Raw genomic sequence first — 8,851 nt, 5'->3', positions numbered from 1 at the left:
CATATAGATTCGGATCACTGGCTTCAAAAGCTGTGTATTAAGTTTTGTTTCGCGGTAGTATCTCTAAACAAAACTTCCGGTATATTGACATTTAGATCACTAAAGTAATAATCTAATTGCTCTTATATTTCTGTACGGAGGGAATACCTGCCTAGGAGTTGGCTAACCGCATTAATTGCCCCTGTGGAGTATTTGCAGCCGCCCTGCACTGTTTCTCTGCTCCCCTCGCTCTAGTCGTTCGCATGCCCCACGCCCCACACCAGCGCGATCCCGCTGCCTCCCTCCGTCCCAGTGAGCAACCGCCGTGCTCCGCCTGCACCACCGTGCCCCTTCATTATCTCTCAACCCACAAGGCCAACCGCGGCGACCCCTGCTTCATGTACATTGTACGGCTGGCACTGCCTCCAACGCCACCCGTGCGTTGCCGGTGCTCAGGGCGAAGCTCCACTTCCACATCGCCCCCAACCACCAATGGATCCGAAATCCTAGGTCACCCCGCACACGGCCACTGATGAATCCGGGTACTGTGGAAGCATGAGGACAACGGCCAGTCATTGCAGATCCGGCATGGGCTGAGACTTAGGGGATGAAGGCCGGCGACCAAACAAGGACCAATCCCGCCGAGCTCTTTTCGAAGCCATTTTCTTTCCCCATTTTTCTCTCGAGGTTTCCTGGACTTTTTTTTACAAGATCAGATTGTTCCGGCGATCTCTTCTCCAAGTCGCTTTCTTTCGTCATTTTTGCTCTCTGAAACGTTTGCTCGAATTTTTTTGTACGAGATCAGATTTGTGGTGTTCAAATCTGGTTTTTCGGCGGGGACAAATCTGGTTTTTATCTCTGAAAAGTTTTCTCGGATTTTTTCATGACTGTGATTTGCAATTTTCACCTTCAATTTGGAGTGAACTGTCCTGGTCTTATCTGAAATTTTGGTGATTAATCAGTTCATTTTTATCAGTGAAATTCCACGGAGTGCTTTTTTTGAGTAGTTATATTGCCTGATTAATGAGTCTGTTGTTAGATTTGTAATTATAATTATGTTTTGATGCATCGTGGAACAATGTTGTTAATTTGGTGATGGATCTACTGTCTTGGAATGTATTTGCTGACGAACCATGTTATCTAAAATGTATGTGATGACGGTTAATCAGTGCATCAAGATTTATTGTCAAGATATTTTTAGGAGTTCTGTATGAGGGGGCAGTACTTGTTTTGTGCATCGATTGGTATGATAAAGGGAGTAGTTTCCAACTAATCAAAATTAGGCAGTGAATTTTTCTTGCCAGCACGGACTTGGCTATTCTTGGATGTAGTTGTCTGTACCGATTCGCAGCGTTAATTCACAGTTTAATTAGTAGCTAATTAACTACCCAAAGATCATGATCGCTGATGTAAGCTTCTTTTTCTACTTTTCACGTGTTCACTGAACCAATGTTGTCTGTATTTAGCTGTTAGAATGTATTATCAGCTTTATGATTAGGGCATAGTTAATTAACGATCCAGGAAGCATCGAACACTGATTTTCTCAGTAAGCTTGCCCCTTTAAATATATTTATGAGGCCCAATGAATTTCTTATAGACTCAAATTTGCAAATGTGTTGCTAACGCGATGCATCGTTAGTCCTAACTACTCTATTGTTTCAAAAATTTAAACTTTATGCTTGCAACAGTGTCTCCACAATTTACACGGAAGTACATTTGAAAGTGTGTTATATGACTAGAGGGGGGTAAATAGGCGATTTTTACAAATTCGTCACTGAGGAAATACTACTTGAGGAATTTGCGAAGTGACGAAATACAAGCATCGGATAAAGTCTTCAGGTGCATGCATAATAAGACATTAGCATAGTCATCACGATGAAATGAAACATACACAGAGCACAAGTAGTGGGTAAATAGGATAAGCAGGCAGAAGACAAGATGACTGAAGAAATAGGATTGAGGAAATTGAGAAAGTCTTCAGTCAAAGTCTTCAAACAATAATGATAAATTTCATCAACAAGTAAATGGAGAAATGAAAGAGTTGAGGAAATAGAACCAACAACTCGGTGAAGACAGCGATTTGGTAGACCAGTTTCAACTGTTGTGACAGTTGTACGTCTGGTTGGAGCGGCTTGGTATTTAAACCAAAGGACACACAGTCCCAGGACACACGGTGCTTACTGTATTCTCCTTGAGCTAAGGCCACACAGACCTTGCCCAATCACTCGTGGTAAGTCTTCAAGGTGATTTCTAAACCTTCACACACTTGGGCACTCGGAGATCCACAATTCCCCCTGGATGCTCTAGAACCGTCTGGAAGATGCACTGTCTTCAAAGGTAACAAGCGTCGGTTCGACACAGGAACAATCTCTTCAGTGATGCTCAATCACTTTGGGTTCTAGGTGTTTGGGGTTTTGGGTTTTTCTTCACCGATGATTTTCTCTCAAAATCCTCAGAGGATGGGATGCTCTAAATGACAAGTGTCAATCTATCTCTCTAAGCAGCCAACTAGCTAGTGGTTGAGGGGGCGGCTATATATAGCCAGGGAGCAGCCCGACATCATAAGACATAAATGCCCCTAATGATATGACTGTTATGTGGATAAGATATCTGGACAGCTGGCGCAAAGAATAGCAACGGTCGGAAATTCAAACTACAAAATTCCTCAGGGCTATCGTGTTCCTCATTGTAGGCAATTCACACTGGCGAATTCCTAACTCCTCGGTCAGAACAAATTTCTCAGAGACCAGAAGATCTTCGTCTCTGTCACAGAAGAAATTGACTGGATGGTAAGAGATTTTCAAAGGCTTCACTCGAAGGATTAGGTATGTGTATACGCTTTGAGATGAGCATCACTTGAAATTTTTTCCATAATATTAACTCGACCCTTTTAACAATGCGGTGTTTCCTATGACCAAAAGGAAGGAAATGATACTATGAAAATAAAAGTCTTCACGCTTCATAGTCCTCGCATCAATATCTTCAAGGTCACATCAATTTCCTCATTTTCAAATTCTTCAAGAAAACCAAAGTCTTCATATGTGTACACTCACGAACACATTAGTCTCTTAACCTATAAGTCTTCAATACATCAAAATCACTAAGGGGCACTAGATGCGCTTACAATCTCCCCTTTTTTGATGATTGATGACAAATAGGTTAAGTTTTCAGCGGGGATAAACATATGAAGTGTAAACACTGATTAATTAATTACCTCGGGTCGTCGCCCAGCATGACAAGGAGCAACGTATTAAAGCAAGGATCGCAAGTTCGCGACGATGTGTAGTAGCAAGAAGGAAGAAGGAGAGGTGAGCACGTGGATTGTCTCCTCGCCACATGCCGCTCCGACGACCGGTGGCGGGGATGGTATTTCTAGTGCCTTAGGTTAGATAGGTAGGGTTTTGGTTCTCACAAGGGCGGAGCTTCTTCTTCGAGTCAGTCTTCCGGCCTCCGATCCTGCTCAAGTTCGTTCACCGGGACGGATTAGACCGATCTCCGGCTTAGATTCTTGCCAGCTCCTCGGAGCGGCGAGGTTATATTTTTCTCGTCGTGCATACGCAACGGGGAGATTTGGTGTCAAGTTCTTCTGATCGATTCAAGGATTCAATGGCGATGACTGTTACTCCCGAGCGCCGGTCCTTAGGGGCACGTGCACAAAGATTTTCCGGCTGTCATCGGCAAGGTCAGGTCGGCTCAGGTAAGGGAACAGCGACAGCGGCGCGTCGGCGACTCGTTCCGGCGGCAGCAATGGTCCTTCAGTTGTCCATGTACTTCAATGTAATTTTTATTATGTTTAGGGTGCTTTGTATTTCGGATGAATCTTTATAATAGATTTGATATTTTCGCAAAAAGACAAAAAAGAAGAAGTAAGAACCACCATGATCCTTCCTCCTTCCTGTCACTTTCTCACACCTTCTCATGTGTGTTCTCTTTGTGCATGCGTTGTTTTTATACGGAACCCTAGTACTACTACCACACCGAGGATTGCTATCTAATTAAGTCCTATTAATTTTTTTATTTTTATTTTTATTTTTGCGAGGGAAGTCCTATTATAATTCCTTGTGTTGGAGACGCGTTCAAATGTGACGGTCAAAGTCTACCATTGGGTTAACAGCAAAAAGGACACCCTTTTTCGTCTTGTACATATAAGACCAACACGAGTCAACAATATCTCAATCATGCAGTTGGTCAGCCAATAAACAATATAGTTCCCCGGGTTTGCTAGTTTACAAGACATATTTTTTTCAGTGAACTTTCCTCAGCAAAAGTTTGCCATCGCCACATATATTAGTGTGGTTGCAAAATAGTACTATTTATTACACAGCTATTTTTCTTTGTGTAGCATGCATGCATCCGGCGTCAACTTGCACTGAATCGTGGCAGCAACCACATCAATCAGCTCGATCGTTGCCACATAAAAATAATTCTAGAACTCGTAATCATATCGCAACGTCGCCATCGCTGCAGATATATAACGGTGATTCATGTGTTGGCCACAACTTGCATGGTCTTGCGGCGTGGAGTCGGCGGGGATGTCGCCTGTGGAGGTGGTTCAGGAACCGTTCTGCAGCCATAAATTTGCCTGCACGGCCGTCCCGTGTAGGGTTCCCCATGCGCATGCGGCGAATAATTGGGACGCGGCGACGGAGGGGAATTTAGTAGCCCATGGAGTCCGTCGGGAACAACTGCACACACACACACACATATGCGTAGATGCGATGAATCAAACATCATTCCGGCCATCGAGTTGCCGAGATTAATTACTGGGGAGTTGTATATATATATATATATACCTCGGATTGCCGTCGCTGAGCGTGGCGTGAAACAGCAGATGATTGCCAGCACCGCCACCGCGAGAGCGAGGGAGGAAGGACGCGCCAGCGCCATGATCCTCACGTAGCCAGCTTCTCACTGCATACGCTGCCCTCTTCTCTTTGTGCAGGCGTTATTATAGGGCTTCCTTCCGGTCCATGGTCAAAGTCTTCCGTTCGTCAATCAATAGACCAAGCATCTTTGAAAATTCTGCTTCTCCTTTATATACCTGTCATGCAGCAGCCGTCGACACACATTTTGGCACCACTGTGACTATTCCAAGATGTGCCGATTCAACCTCCTGCGGCAGTCTCTACTGATTCGAGTGTGATTGCCAACGCAATACAGTCCAGTCATGTCATATGAAGAAGCTGCGTGGAATTTCCAGTAAGCTGCCACTGCATTGCACCTCCGAAGAAAATATCGACCATTACCAACTTGTCAAGGATAGAAGAATGATGTTTGATTCATCGCATCTATGTGTGTGTGTGTCCCCTTAGCACCATACCTGGCCACCCCTCGGGCCGGGCCGGGCTTTGGGCCAGGCCTGACCAAGCCCGACGCAGAAATCCCAGGCCCAGGCCCGGGCGTCGGGCCTAGAAATCAGGCCCAAGCCTTGGGATGGGCCTATTTGTTAACTCGCAAATATTACAGGCCCGGCCCGGCCCAGCCCGGCCTTTGGGCTCAATATCTAGGTCCAGGCCTGGCCCGTGAGCAGCGTCGGGGCAGGTCGGGTCGTGCCGACCGGGCCGGGCTGCCCATGGCCAGGTAGAAGCCCAACCTAGTCCCAGAAGAAAATATCATTCATAAGGAGAGTGATGAAAGGCATGGTTAATATATTTTCAAGAGGTAGTTACGCTTGAATTTTAAAAAGTAAGCTCCGGTTATTTAACTTGGGTTGGATTACTTAATTACACCTTTGAAATAATACAAGTATGCAGTGTGAGTTCTAGGCCCTTCTCAGTGCATACATACTTTAGATGAGTAGCAATGAACCCTAGTTCAGGGTTGTAACTCCCCCGTGTGATCCAGATCCAACGGATCACTGGGCCAGCCCAGCCCATCACTACCTCATTGGCGTCTGAGCGCCTACTTCCACTATGGCATACGACAAGCTCGTCTTTAGCACCATGGCCTACGATGTGGTTGCCCTAGACTTTTCGGTGACCTAAGATGAACTCTCTCTCTCTCTCTCTCTCTCTCTCTCTCTCTCTCTCTAGCGCTAGATTTTTCAGTGACCTAAGATGCGCTCTGTCTCTCTCTCTCTCTCTTCTTAACCGAAAAATGAAAGATCCAAAAACCTTATTTGTTTAGCCAATTTTTGTTGACCGGCTTTGCTGCTGCTCTGTAACCGAGCCCATTTATGGATGCTCACTTCAAGAGGTGGCAGACCAAAACCATCATCTGGCTCACCGCTTTGAACATGCACTGGGTTTCAGCTGCCACTTCGAGGAGCGGGGGGAGTGGGGGCTTCCACCCGAACATGACAAAATGTTCTCGGAGGGCACTATGATATTTGTGGCTGTCTTCATGTTCAAAGGAAAGAACAAAGTCTCCAAGACTACCAACATCAAGAAGAAGAAGGACCGAAAGTGGCAAAACAAGAACAAGGAGGAGGATCCTTGTTTGGTTTGTGTTCCGAATGTTCATTGGTCTCCCGATTGTCCGAGCCGCTATGGCCTAGAACAGGATCCTATACGGATTTAAAAAATCTCAACATGAACGTTGGCAATATTCAAAGGGAGCATCCAGATATGGTAATATACCTAATTACCGATTGTTCTTTTAGTATGTCAATCAATCGACTAATGGGTTGACACTCTGCTGCTAATATCCATGTATGTGTTGACAAATCTTTCTTTACTTCTTATCACAAACATCAGGATTCCACAGTCCACTACAAAATATGCTCTATTCAGTAACAAAAATCATAGTGACAGACCAAAAAACGTCGAGCAGGATCATTTTTTTGTGACGATGACCCTCACTAACACATTCCCTCCCGGGCCATCCCCCTCGCCAACTTTGTGGATGTTATGGCCTCATCTTGGGCGACCATATTATCCGGCGCTATGCTGGTATATTTTCTCGGATGGTGATTATTGTCACAAAAATTATTGGAGCGGCCGTCATGAGTTATTTCAGGAGATTAACAAGAGAAGACCGCGTGTCATTGTCTGTGCAGGCTCCATGCATGCGGCTTGGTGGCGTGTATGCAGGCGGCCTGGAGGCGTGTCTGTGGCCGGCATTGAGGCATGCGAGCAGGCCGCGTCAGAGTTTGTCACCAGAAGACGTGCCTTTGACCGGCGGACATCGCCCGCTGTGGTACTCTGTGCTTATTGAAGGCGTGAGATCAGGCGCGGCAGCCTTTGACCATGATAGATTTGGTGGCGAGCGCACAATTTGGTAATTTGCACGGTTTAATAATTGTGTGGCCAGTGTACACATCCAGCGTAGCTTTATAGACCGCGACTTATTTGTGTTCTTTCTGAACTAATTTACACTCAATTGAACCGTCGATTGAGACATAGCAAAACCAAACAAACACACATACCAGTGTCGGCTCAAAGAGAAAAAGAACTAGTACCACTGTAGCAAGTCAAACAGACTGTAGTAAACGTCGAAATGTCTGCAGTGGCCTGCTGCCCAACGAGGGAGCGCACACAGCCTACATCACACATGGCTGCTAGCAGGAGGTGCTTCTGCTGCAGCCGCCGGAGGAGTAGGAGGAAGCGGCGGCGACGGTGGCGGGTTGTCGCTGCAGTCAGGGCAGTGCTCCTTGGGAGCCACATGCCCTACCGGAGCCGGAGGTCTCGGCACAGGCCTCCCACCTGCACACACATACATACAGGAATATGAATATCGGTTGGCACATCGATCGATCATAACAGAGTTTAGTGAAGATATGGAGATCATCTCATGCTTAATTTACCTCCATGGACAAGCTCAACGTTGGCCGCACACAAGATCAGTACAGCGGCGATGACCGCCCAGCACCGGACCGACGAGGAAGACGATGCCACGGGCTTCAACATCTTTGGTGTTAACCTCTCTATCTATCTATCTTCGACATCTTCATGTAATAGATGCATGCTTGTATACGTATATATAGACGAATAGTTTTCGTCTGCTTAATTTCTAGCAACCTAGTGTGTAACCACTTATGCATGTATGAACGCATGCTCCGGCATGGAGCACGGCAACGATGACTGCACGCCGTCAACGAGATGAGCGTTTCCACATCTGCAGACTTCGTAGCATTGGATTTTCTTTTGAACAAAACAAGCGCGCATATACACGCGCATACACTCACCTCTATGAACGTACACAGGCACACCCTATCCTTATGAGCACCTCCAAAAGACTGAGTTGGCATATCATCTTGATATTTACGAAGTCACCGAAGACACCTCATCGTTGACGGAAACGTCTCCTCCACTGAATGCACATCGCCGGAAATCCTGAAATAAATCGGCGAAACCCTGAAATAAATCCAGAAATAAATGCGAGCACCAATATTTGAACCTTGGTGGGCTGCGGAGACCACAGTCCCTTTAACCATCCAACCACAGGTTGGTTCGCGCATTGAAATGATCTGGCTGCATAATCTCTCACGATACAGTAGAATATTTTTGTTTTTAGTACATATGTGGTCACTCTAAAAGAAAAACCAGACGTCCGGGTGTCTTGGAAATTTGCATAAGAGAATCCAGAAATTAAAATTTTATAACATGACCGTGGGAGATCCATAGCAAATTACAGTCCAGCAAGAAGTAGTAATCCCGGCCGGTACACTTATTCTCACGTGCAAACTGCAGTTAACTGATACTTTTTTTTTGCGAGAAAATTTCTGATCTATTCATCTTCAATCATGGCAGTACAACGAATACTAGAAATAACAGAAACGCTGAAGCGAGCCGAAGGCGCGCCGCCGTCATCGCCCCTCCATCGCCGGAGTCGGGCATAACTTGTTGTAGTAGACAGTCGGGAAGTCGTCGTGCTAAGGCCCCGTAGGACCAGCGCACCAGAACAGCAACCGCCGCAGATGAAGAATAACGTA

Source organism: Triticum dicoccoides, chromosome 3B (assembly GCF_002162155.2).
Source record: "Triticum dicoccoides isolate Atlit2015 ecotype Zavitan chromosome 3B, WEW_v2.0, whole genome shotgun sequence".
NCBI classification, from domain to species: Eukaryota; Viridiplantae; Streptophyta; class Magnoliopsida; order Poales; family Poaceae; genus Triticum; species Triticum dicoccoides.
The sequence above is the reverse complement of the archived record's forward strand: the minus strand, read 5'-3'. Positions refer to the sequence as shown.